Below are 13502 nucleotides of genomic sequence, written 5' to 3' on the forward strand. Positions count from 1 at the left end.
TTACTTTAGACTATTTTAATTCATTTGCTGAATACATGATACGCATCAAAGAAAAACATGACCACTTGAACCAAAAGTAGACAATTCATAACAAAAATTATTGGGCAAATGTAATCCAGGAGTCACATCATGAACATTTTATTGATTCATATCCAGTTGGTTCATAGAAAATGAAACTTTAAAACAGCAGCTTCTCTTCAACTTTGACTGCTTGGACAGTTTATAGACTGTTGGATACATTTTATTTTTCCTGAGTTGAGTTGATTGAATCAGTCAGAGACCACATGTTTGGGAAGAGACTTGGATATATATTGGGAATGACTCCTTATAAAGAATTTAAGAAGTGAACCAGGTCTCTTCAGTTTTTAACTGTCCTTTCTCTCCTTTTGTATATTAAAATAATGAACAAAGATTTAATTTCTGGCCCAGGTCAGAAGCCCAAAATCATATGTTTTCTGCTTGTAATCTTTTGTGTAGGTTTGTGAGGTGTGTTCATGTGGAGATTCGCAGCAGAGGATGTTTTCTGAGTACTGGAGCTTCTGGGCACCATCTCATCATCACTAGGAGCTGGAGACTTGCAGAAAGAGGTCATTCTGGAGAAGAACTGAAAAAAATAGTAAAATGTTTTTTCAAAGTGTTATACTGGGCTGACAGATTAGCTTTTAGGAGATGTAACCTAATTATAGTATTTTTTAAATCATGTTATTTATTCAATATGCTTTGGGGGCCACCTGTTGCTCAACAGCATTCCCACATACCCAAAATTCATTTAACTCAATCATAGTGTATTTTTCAAACATTCAAAAGATCATGTTCTTATTGAGCATTTAACATTGAGCATGTACAATTTATTTTACATGCATGAGATAAAAATTCCCAAAATTCCAATAAGATCACATGAACATAGACCATGGAAGAAAAGAGACAAACAGTTGCAAACAGCTCAGCTTATTATGAGAGCACAAAAAAGAGGAGCTAGAACTCCAAAAGAACAGGGAAGATTTGTATTGAGCAATGTCACATTGTTTGCTCTGTGTTCTCCAGTCTTATCAAATAAACAGAGGTGAACAGACTCATTGCTGTTAAGTCGGCAAAGTGAGGCTGCTTCAAAGTACTAAATACAGGGACGCAACAACTGACAAGATTTTGTTGAATGTTAATATCAGCACCAAGAGAAATTCCTTGAACATCCTTTACCTGACCAGTAAAGACTGTGATTCTAAAAGAGGCTATAAAAAGGCAATGCTGGTGGATTCACTAAGGTTACGCAAACAAAAGGGCAAAGACGGGACAGCAGGGCTAAAATTTAGTATAGGGACCAAAGACACTTAGACTTTAGACCTAGAGTCATGCAGTCTCTATCCCAGAAGCAGACATGAGCAATAAGGCAAAAACTTGTACAGTAAAATGAAAATATGTATGGTGTAACAAAAATATGCAGCTTTTTTGGTTTTGCTTCTACTTTGAATTGATCCTTTTTTCCTCAAGAAATTTGTCGCACTGCTACAGGCAAACAGTGGTCTGACCAGATTGGATCTGTGCTTCATGATCCACCCTGATTTTGAAGGGGTTTCAGTGAATTATTTTCATTGAAAATGGCTACATTTTTGTTTACTGTAGTCAGCAATACATAAAGACATTTTATGCTATATATTTTTGCTATTTGCAAATTACAAGCTAAATCAACTGTGTCTGAACACATCGGAATTAGACCTCTGCATTTAACCCATCTGTGCAGTGAAACACCACATACACACTAGTGAGCAAACACACACTAGGGGGCAGTGAGCACACTTGCCCGGGGCAGTTGGGGGTTGGGGCACTTAAGTCACATACTGTCAGCTGAGGGGATGGAGCCAGCGACCTTCCGGTCACAAGGCTGGTTCCCTAACCTCCAGCCCATGACTGCCCCCAGTTTACAATATGTCTTCCGAAAGTAAACAAATTAGGTTAGACTGTTGATCCAATGAGATTAAAGTTGATGCTTTAATGTTGATTTAACATGGATTCAATGACTCTTTACTGCAACATTTTAAAGTTATTGTTAACCAAAGATGCCAAACCAGACTCACTTGCCAAATTCACAACATTACAAAAAAAGACCATTACTTCTAAACAGCCTAAACAAACATTAGTGTGACTGTGTGTTGTTAAATAAGCAGTTAATTTTAGTTCACTGAAGACTGTGGTATAGTATTTACATTATTGAGATATAAAACACAATCACTTCTTATATAAGCTTCTGTGAGGAGACTTGAATCCCCAAAAAACTCTACACTTACAACCAAACCTTGTTCTCCAATGACTCGGAGACACTATGCACAGCCAGTAAAGAAGCTAATTGAGTGCTGACCATATGAAAGGGCTAAACGTGCAGGTCCTTTATCTGGTGGAGATTCCAGATCATTACTAACTACCAGTCATAAGCCCCTGATGTTGCAAACCATTTCAGTATCTTTTACTTAAGTGATGAAAAACAAAGATATTCTGCCCCCTTCCTGCTGAGCTACAGTCAGAGTACAACACCCTGTCTGCAGCCTCTTCACACCTCATCTCTGTCAGTTCTCACCTCTAATGGACCTACGACACCCCAGCCCATCACCCTCTCCAGAAGTTTGTTTCTCTCTATTTTTGTAAGAGTGAGTTATAAACACAGTGTAAACAGAGAGAAGAAGTGATAACACAGATTATTTTGTTTAATATATGACTTTAAGGTACTTTAAATCACTCAGAAATAAACCCAACAGCTACCTGAATAGTTTCTTTCCCAAAGCCATTTCTCTGAACCAGTATCTTCTCCTGGAAACCTCCATTCCAGTTGAACGCACTGAACTGTTTTTTTTTTACAGTTGACTACCTGTACATACTTCATACCTGCACTACTGAACTGATCAGCCTTACAGTATATGTGTACATGTTTTCATAGCTGCATTCCCACAGAGGATCTGTATGATGTGAACTGTCTCTGTTCATCACTCTGACATAACTAGAGCTCAGTTTATGTCCAATTACCTCTTTAAAAGCAAATAAAGTGACTGTAGCTTATTATCGAGGAAAATGAATCTGCACTTCAAATGGTTAAAATAAGCATTTAACTGATCACAGAAACACTTAAGTATCTATATCCACATTAAATATGTTCATATTAATAAAATTATTTTATTTTACATGAAAATTATTTTACATTTCATTCATTTCATTTATTATGAGTTATACAGGTATTTGCATCATCTTGCTTTCTATGCTATTTTTTCTCTAGTTACATTAGCTGAGCACTTGCATTAGCAGTTGTCAGTTTATCTTAAAGACTGGCTACCCTTGTGTAAACTTTAGCTACATATGATCTACTGTATCTTTCTGTGGTCTCAATAAGGCTGTGACTTATGGTGCTGTCCATTCAGGAAGCAGCTGTCTAAGTAGGCATCATCTTAAGGCAGGATTTGTGTGCTCTGAGACAAAGCCTGTCCCTTAAGGAAAGCAAGGCTAAGATGTCTTATTTTGCCCAGATGTGAAGGCAGTGTTGCATGTACACATCTCAGTGAAGTCAATCCCATAATACTGTTCACTGGCCAAGAGTCAATGTTGCCAAGTTAGTGATTTTGTCACTAGATCTAACTTTTCAAAACCTTTTTGATTTGTTTTTCAAAAAAGTGGTACACTGAATTCTGTGACCACGGAGTTGTGTGACCATAGAGGGCGCTATTTCTGCTGTTTATTTGCTGTTTCTGCTCAAATGCACGAGAACTATTATACAGACTGTGTAACCTATGCTGATGCACTTCCGTTTCTTGTTCTTCTGCATTAAGCAAGCCTAATGATGAGACGTGTGTGTTTACAATTTATATTGTTTCATTAAACATTTTTCTACACAAACATTGTATCAGGAAGGTCAAAAAGTATCTACGCCAGATAATAGCAAGCTTCTCTGCCTGAAGAAACAGTCAGAATAATACAAAATACTTTTATATTGCAAAGCTGCCAGAAGAATAACGTCTCACCTTGTGCCTGTTCTGTCATACTAAACAGACAAGGTGTACCATTTCTAGGCTACTCCTAATCAGGCTTCATTCAGATGGCGGTGATAATGGGTTTTAGGATAAAATGTTGGAAGATGGTTATTTTATGATTGTTTTCTCTTATTATGGAGTCACATTGAGGTTATATATTCTCATGGTAGATGACAAATTTGCCTACACCAGGTCCTATTTTTAAACCTTAGTTAGTGAGTTTATACAGTAGTTCACAGTAACTGTCCCGAAATCTGAAACCCCTCCTTCTTTCAATCTAAAGCCCTATAAATTCACATCCTCACCTTCTGTTCCCGTGACGATGTGTTCGCAATCCCCACCGCCACCCCATCTCCTCCCCATTCCTCAGTCCTGCATCAGTCCTACTACAGCTATGAGGGGGGATCTGGCCTTCTAGCTACAGGCAGAAACTGCCCAGAACTCCAGTCCAAGCTCTCAGAGTTCTCCCCCCTCTCTCAATCAATTCTTCCTCATACTACCACCACATGTTGAAGGCATGGTCTAAACTCACAAATTAATAAATATATTTCATAGAGGTGGGACAGCCCGAAATCACCACATCAAAGGTGGAAACAGACATTTTAAGTGTTTTGTTATCATTAAAATACTAATTCTAATCATTTTATTTTAGGTTAAAAGGCAGATTTGTTTATGGAAAAAAAAAACAACAGTCACTTTATTACTTTTAAAAAGGTAATGGGACACAAACTGAATCAAACAAACTGTACTCTAACAATGCCTGATAATCCACTGTATTCATTTTCCATAAATTCTGAACGAACTTGCTCTTACGAACTTCTAGCCAACCGTGGCGCAGGAGGCGGGGTTTGTCGAAAACCGGGTGGGATTAGAAAAATATCACTCCCAGATCCACAGGGATGACGTCGTTGGGGGCGCTAGTTCTGTAACGGTGGTTCTCCAAAGACAATAAAGTGGAGAAGAAGAAGAGCTTCGCGGTATTAGAGGGAAACAGGAGCTGATCTGCTTAAGGTAAAGAGCTGTTTATCTCTTTTTCACTCTGTTTACACTGTTTATAACTCACTCTTACAGAAATAGAGAGAAACAGGAGCTGATCTGCTGAAGGTAAAGAGCTGTTTATCTCTTTTTCACTCTGTTTACACTGTTTATAACTCACTCGTACAGAAATAGAGAGAAACAGGAGCTGATCTGCTGAAGGTAAAGAGCTGTTTATCTCTTTTTCACTCTGTTTACACTGTTTATAACTCACTCTTACATAAATAGAGAGAAACAGGAGCTGATCTGCTGAAGGTAAAGAGCTGTTTATCACTTTTTCACTCTGTTTACACTGTTTATAACTCACTCTTACAGAAATAGAGAGATTGTTGAATGAGACCATAGCTTACATCCACAGCTTCAATTCAATGAGACCATAGCTTACATCCACAGCTCCAGTTCAGTGAGACCATAGCTTACATCCACAGCTCCAGTTCAATGAGACCATAGCTTACATCCACAGCTTCAGTTGAGTGAGACCATAGCTTACATCTACAGCTTCAGTTCAGTGAGACCATAGCTTACATCCACAGCTCCAGTTCAGTGAGACCATAGCTTACATTCACAGCTCCATTTCAATGAGACTATAGCTTACATCTAAAGATCCAGTTTCCTTTAATGTTTTCCTCTTAAACGTCATAGTCCATAGACCAAGTTAAATTCCTCTATACAGGCACAGCGAGGGTGACCAATGTGATACTATGATTTGCCACACCTCCACATCCTGGATGTATACTGTTTTTTGAATGTGGAGAAGCAGTATCAATGGCTTTCTCTTCACATCACACAGTTCCCTGTAGCTTACGCTTGGCGCGCTTGTTTTATTTTTAATAATGGCTGTCTAAAACACAACCAGCAGTGTTTGAGGCATCCCAATTTTACTTTAAGCTGTCCCAAGATGTGATCATGGTGTATCTGTCCCATTTGAGGTCCTACTTGAATGACTGTGCTAAGGTGCTATTCGATTACGATTAAGAGGGCTGCGATGCGATTATAAAACGATTATTGCTGCATCTTGATGTATCTTTTTTTTCTATACATGATTTCTGTTTTCTTACTGTCTTCGGACTTGGTAGTTTTACAAAGTATTTGTAATGATCCATAATGCATTTACATCCAATATTTTTTATTAATAAAAGAAATGGAAGTGATGTGGCAAGTGAAGTAGAAGGCTTTCAGTAACTGCTCTTGTTTGGAGACGCTGCTGCCACTCATCTGCGCTAAAATGTGCTGTTACGGTGAAATAAGATCCAGTGGTAATGTTTGACCATGCAGCACATATATTCTTTAGTGATTTACTTTAGTAGCCAACGAAAAAGGAAAGAGAAAGACGGACGAACACTTGGAGGTGAACAGACTTGTTCGCATTTATAAGCAGCTCAGTTGTTTTCCTGGTACGTTAAATCTGCAACGAGAAACTGTCAAACACTAACTAAAAAGATGCGAAGATGAAGTCGCTTCTTTTTCCAATTTTCCCGTTCCACCTTAAATGGTGCCGCTTTTACATTCGGCGCCTCAGTCAGAATTTAAGGTGGAACAGGAAAGTTCAGCAAGAAGCTGGCGAGTGAGAAGCGACTTCAGCCTCGTAAAACAGTGGAACACTGAGAGACATTTTACAAGAAACTCTTCAACTTTTGAGGAAAAGTTTTCTGCCGGAGTTGGAAGAAAAGCTACTGTAGCTGAAGCTTAAAGCAGAGCAAAGCAAGTCCGCGTTTTTGTTTATATTTTTTAGCCTAAACTAGGGCATCATCACATACTGAGACATGCTGGACATAAATGTTGTGACTCCCAAGGTGGTTTGACAAAATGGCTCTTCTTAACATTTGGGTTGTGACTCCTGATCTAACGTGGCTTTTAATACAGAGGGAGCCGGTCGGATTTCTGACTCATCCGCTTGTGTTTTTGTTATGTGCCACAACAGAGTGTCTGGGCGCTGCACTTACCCACTTCCAAGTTCTGCCCCGATCCGTCAACATTAAGTTATAAATTAAATATTTAGAGAATTAATTTTTGACATTTGTGAATCGATTCAGAATTGTCCAGGTCTGCATTGCGATGCGTCTAAGAATCCTGCACTCCTAGTGGGAATGCTGTTAAGCAACAGGTGGCCCCCAAAGCATATTGAACAAATAACTGCATAAAAATTCTCTAATTAGGTTACATCTACTATACATCTACTATAGCAATCTGTCACCTCAGTAAAAGACTGTTTTGTAGACAATTAAAAAAAAAAAAATCTGTTAAGTACTTTAATCCCTGATCAACCTCTGTGTTTTTCCTCCATTTGTGTTCTCCTCTAGAGTGATCTCCTTTTGCAAGTCTCCTGCTACTAGTGACCACTTTTCTGCAAATTTTTAAATAAAATCCACAAATACATCATGAAACGGCTGAAAGAAAGAAAGACTGAAAATGATAAGATGGTGTCCAGAAGCTCCAATACTCAGAAAACATCATCTGATGTCCATATGACCACACCTCGCAGACCAACAGAAAAGATCACAGGCAAAAAAAAAACTCACCACTGTTTAGAGTGTGGAAGGAGTTTTACTAAACAGAGTAATCTCCAGATACACCAGCGCATTCACACAGGAGAGAGACCGTATCACTGCTCAGAGTGTGGAAAGAATTTTAGTCAAAAGAGTACTCTCCAAACACATCAGCGTATTCACACAGGAGAGAAACTGTATCACTGCTCAGAGTGTGGAAAGAGTTTTACTACACAGGGTAATCTCCAACAACACCAGCGCATTCACACAGGAGAGAAACCGTATCACTGCTCAGAGTGTGGAAGGAGTTTTAATCAGCAGAGTCATCTCCAGATACACCAGCACATTCACACAGGAGAGAAACCATATCACTGCTCAGAGTGTGGAAAGAGTTTTAATCAGCAGAGTAATCTCCAGATACACCAGCACATTCACACAGGAGAGAGACCGTATCACTGCTCAGAGTGTGGAAAGAGTTTTACTACACAGGGTAATCTCCAACAACACCAGCGCATTCACACAGGAGAGAAACCGTATCACTGCTTTGATTGTGGAAAGAGTTTTACTACACAGAGTCATCTCCAAAAACACCAGCGCATTCACACAGGAGAGAAACCGTATCACTGCTCAGACTGTGGACAGGATTTTAGAGAAAGTGGGTCCCTCAAGAAACACCAGCGCATTCACACAGGAGAGAGACTGTATCACTGCTCAGAGTGTGGACAGAGTTTTAGTCAACAGAGTACTCTCCAAACACACCAGCGTATTCACACAGGAGAGAAGCTGTATCACTGCTCAGAGTGTGGGAAGAGTTTTACTACACAGAGTAATCTCCAGATGCACCAGCGCATTCACACAGGAGAGAAACCATATCACTGCTCGGAGTGTGGAAAGAGTTTTACTACACAGAGTCATCTCCAACAACACCAGCGCATTCATACAGGAGAAAAACCGTATCACTGCTTTGAGTGTGGAAAGAGTTTTACTACACAGAGTCATCTCCAACAACACCAGCGCATTCATACAGGAGAGAAACCGTATCACTGCTTTGAGTGTGGAAAGAGTTTTACTACACAGAGTAGTCTCAAAACACACCAGCGCATTCACACAGGAGAGAAACCGCATCACTGCTCAGAGTGTGGAAAGAGTTTTACTACACAGGGTAATCTCCAACAACACCAGCGCATTCATACAGGAGAAAAACCGTATCACTGCTTTGAGTGTGGAAAGAGTTTTACTACACAGAGTCATCTCCACAGACACCAGCGCATTCACACAGGAGAGAAACCGTATCACTGCTCAGACTGTGGACAGGATTTTAGAGAAAGTGGGTCCCTCAAGAAACACCAGCGCATTCACACAGGAGAGAGACCGTATCACAGCTCAGACTGTGGACAGGATTTTAGAGAAAGTGGGTCCCTCAAGAAACACCAGCGCATTCACACAGGAGAGAGACCGTATCACTGCTCGGTGTGTGGAAAGAGTTTTAGTCAACAGAGTAATCTCCAAAGACATCAGAGCATTCACACAGGAGATAAACCGTATCACTGCTCAGAGTGTGGACAGGATTTTAGAGAAAGTGGGTCCCTCAAGAAACATCAGCGCATTCGCACAGGAGAGAAACCGTATCAGTGCTTAGAGTTTGGGAAGAGTTTTACTACATAGAGTAATCTCCAACAACACCAGCACATTCACACAGGAGAGAAACTGTATCACTGCTTTGAGTGTGGAAAGAGTTTTACTGGACAGAGTAATCTCCAAAAACACCAGCTCATTCACACAGGAGAGAAACCGTATCAGTGTTCAGCCTGTGGAAAGAGTTTTAGACACAGTGATTCCCTCAATAAACACCAGCGGAGTCATACCTGAGAGAAAGCACATCACTGCTTATAGTATGGAAAGAGTTTAATCATTCAAATTTTAAGACTTGTGCATAGTTTGATGTATTGTAAGGAATTAAAAAAATATGGTTTTGGGCTTCTGACCTCGGCCAGTTATTAAATTGTCCTTCATTATTATTATTATTATTATTATTATTATTATTATTACAAAAGGACCCTGATCGATTTAAATGCTTTTATTTTTTTTACTCTCAAAATGCAACGAAAATTAAAAGGACATTTTTCACATTTCTGTGTAAAACAGCATTAAAATTAAAACAATAGACAGTTTGCAGAACCAACAACAAATACCATAAACAGTTTCTTGAGTGATTTCCAAAATGATACAGTTTTTGTTGTTTATTAAAATAATGGTCTACTTGATGTCATTTAATAACAGGGATATATTGAGTGAGGGCAGAGAATACAGATTAATAAAAAAAAGAGGAAAAGAAGATTCATAATGATGAAAGAAATCACATATGCAAGAACAAAACCAACTTACAGCTGATGAAACATTGTTTTCAAAGTTGGATTTCCAAGTTAATGTTAGGAAAATTGGATTAATAGGTATTTATACATTTGATGCAGCAACATATGAGAGTGAAAGACCTTACATCCAGATGTGCTGCTGATGAATCAGGTGAGTTGAAAAGGGTTAATAAGTGTCTGCTTCAAATATTTTCTGAAAAATACTGCAGAACATTGTTCTGAATAGTCCATAAAAGTTAAATATTTTTGTGGATTTGCAGAGCTGGGGAAGTGGGACTCCTGAGAGCAAGACCCCCCTCACCCCTCATATAGAAAATCGCCAGATCTATGCGATTCTTATGTAAAGTATATTCAGCATTAAAAATGAGAAATTTCGCCAAAAAACAATGTAGAATGCACAAGTGTTCATTCGTGAACATCAGAAATATATGAACTATAACAGTGTTTATAACTAAAAACTCTAATTTATAGAAAGAGCACCTGAGTGTCTCCAGTTTACATAGTGCACTCTTCAGTCCAACACAGAGCAGCTTCACTCCTGAATCCTGCAGGTTATTGTTAACGATGTCCAGCTCTTTTAGAGAGTAGATTGTTGATTGTAATGCTGATCTCAGATTTTCACAAGCTTTTCCCCCCAGGATTACAGATAGTCAAGTCAAAATGTATTTATTTTTAGCACTTTTTTTTTACAACAGACATTGTTACAAAACAGCTTTACAGGGAGAAATCTGGGTCCAAGCCCTGATGAGCAAACCCCTGGTGAAATTGGCAAGGAAAAACTCCCTAAGAGAACCCATCCTCCTCTGGTCAACACAGGATAGCAGACAATAACAAAAGAGCATTATGTACAGAGAATATTTGAACATAAATGTAAAATATTAAAATACAGAGAAAGGGGAAAAGCAGGTGAAACAATGGCTATCATTAAATTGCTCAAGCCTGTGCAGCAGCAGTATCATCAAGGGGGTCAGCTGTGTGCAGGTGAGTTTTGCACAATGTTGTACAGCAGGCAGTGGTGGACGAAGTACACAATTCATGTGCTTGAGTTAAAGTAGAGATACACAAGGTAAAATATTACTTTAGTAAAACTAGTTCCTCCTGTTAGACCACCACTTGAGTAAAAGTACAAAAGTATTTGCCTTTAAATGTACTTAAATATCAAAAGTAAAAGTACTAAAAGATTAATCATGGCTCTAATGTCCTGTTATCATTTTTGTAACAAGACGCTCGCTTTCTTTAACCCATTTTAGGTGAAAATACTCCAGTGTCACTCTTGGTAAACCAGTCTTTTAATAGAATGTCATTAATTAGTCTGACGCTGAAGTCTATTAAAATTATCATAAGCTCAAAACACTGAAGGCAAACAGTTTCCATTAGGTAGAACCAAGTGGCTCTGAAATAACGTTTTACAAACAAGCTAAGTTTCAGTTTAAGGTTCATTTGCAACTTAGTTACAAGTTTAAGTTTAATAAAAACTTGATTTAATCACAGGTTCACAAATGAGTTTTTCTTTACTAAACTGCATCTGTAGGTCTGTTCATAAACATAAACTAGCAAAAACAAATTTACTATAAAATGAAAGTGTTTGCATAAATTCAGAAAAAAACACGTCACAACTGCATATGTGTACATATTTCTATATTGTGGTCTGTTTACACAATTTTATGCTGCTGCACTAACGTTGAACTGTACGCTTGCACTGGGTCGGTATGTCCAAGAGGTCAAAACAAGCTCAAAACAAAGTATGCGCTGTGCCCTGATTGGTGTTAGTGCTTTGCGCTTCTTTTGTTTTGACGTTAAGTTTTTATACACACATAAACCAAAAGGAACAACAGATTTTGCAAAATGTAGTGGAGTAAAAAGTAAGATATTTGACTTGGAAATGTAGTGGAGTGAAAGTAAAAAGTCACCCAAAATGGAAATACTTCAGTAAAGTACAGATACACAAAAAAAATACTTAAGTACAATAATTACATTTAATTAGTTACTGTCCACCACTGACAGCAGGAAGCTCCATGGTGGTCAAATTGGTCCAGAAGACAGGCAAGCAGTGGGCACCCAATCAAGGCAAATGAAGTAAGAGCATCAGACCTCACAGGATGAGTAGTTTTTCAGCTCAGCAAAGAACCACACATACAGTTAGTTCTGGTAAGAGAGACTGACTATAGTATACAGTGTTAACAGAGTGCATTAGTCCTAGGAGCCTGGAGATAACTGAGGATGTGATGGAGGCTAAGTTTGACTGTATTGTTGGTTGAATATTTGCTTGGTAGGTATTACACAGGTATTATAGATAACTATAAGACAGGAAAAGAAGAAAACCAGACCAAAACAATAACAAAAGCACATTTCAAGACACACAAGGGAATGGAAAAAAGGGAAGACGCAAGCAGAATAAAAGTAAGACAAAGCCAGGGTAAGACAAGGGGATATTCCACAAAGTGAGCTAACTCAATAAGCTTGGCTACTCTTGTCAATTTCATTTCCACCAAAGAAGCTAACCTTAAGCCTCAGTTACTATGAAAACAAATACTCTTGGACATACCTGCTCCATACTAGGCTAAAATTGAGGCTTAGTGTAGCTTGATCAAGTGTCTTGGACAGGCCGTGTGACATCATAGACACGTTGGGTTAAAACAATACAAAACTTTTTGCCTCATTGCTGTCCAGTACACTGCTGCATAAATGGTGTACTATGTTTAATATTTTATTATACATATATTCTGGGGCCTAATAAGATTTGACATTAGGGATGGATATATATATATATATATAGTATAGGCTTAATTTTATATGAATGACTGTATCACACCTGTTTAGAAGCAATTATATTATCATTAGTTGTTGATTTGAAGAAGTACACTTCTATGGAAAGAAGAATGTTTAGCAGTCTAAATAGGATTTAAATCAGATGTTTATTCAGGATAAATATATTACAAATATATATGACAATATATTACAATATATTACCCCAAAAAGATTAGTTACTGTGTAGCTGCCTTTATAAATATAACTGTAATGCTTGCTCTTGTGTGTATTTTTGCCTACTTTAAGAAGTTAGCAGCATTTTTCTGCATTCACCTTCTTCAAAATCTCCACTTTACAAATTAAAGTCCTGATTTAACCGTCTGTAGTATCTCTTAATCACCCCACAGAGAGCCTGTGACACAGCATCTGCATTTATACACAGTTATGTCAAAATGTTAATAGTGGTTTTATTTAGCCTAGCATCCCTTTATGTCAAAGATCAAATATCTTGGAAAAGTTTCTTTTTGCATAGAAATTATATACATGAAAATTTTCCATCTGCTTTTAGGCAACTTAATAGTACAGAGACAGCACTAGTGAAAATTGTAAATGATCTCTTATTCTCTGACCAAGGAAATGTATCTTTGCTAGTCCTCCTTGATCTTCCTGCAGCATTTGATACAGTAGACCATTCAGATAGACTAGAAAACCTTGTAGGGGTCACAGGAATAGTTCTATCCTGGTTCGGATCTTACCTAACTGTAAGATCTATCTATCTATCTATCTATCTATCTATCTATCTATCAGTTTTTAAATATAAACGGTGAATCGTCAGTGTTTGCAAAAGTAAAGCA

The 13502-nt window shown here is 38.2% G+C and overlaps 1 pseudogene; it reads left to right on the top strand.

Moving 5' to 3' along the window:
- Positions 1-4907: 4907 nt before the first annotated feature.
- The window catches only part of LOC118801603, a 41659-nt pseudogene continuing 33064 nt past the window's right edge, over positions 4908-13502 (top strand).

Source organism: Colossoma macropomum, unplaced genomic scaffold (assembly GCF_904425465.1).
Source record: "Colossoma macropomum unplaced genomic scaffold, Colossoma_macropomum, whole genome shotgun sequence".
NCBI lineage: Eukaryota > Metazoa > Chordata > Actinopteri > Characiformes > Serrasalmidae > Colossoma > Colossoma macropomum.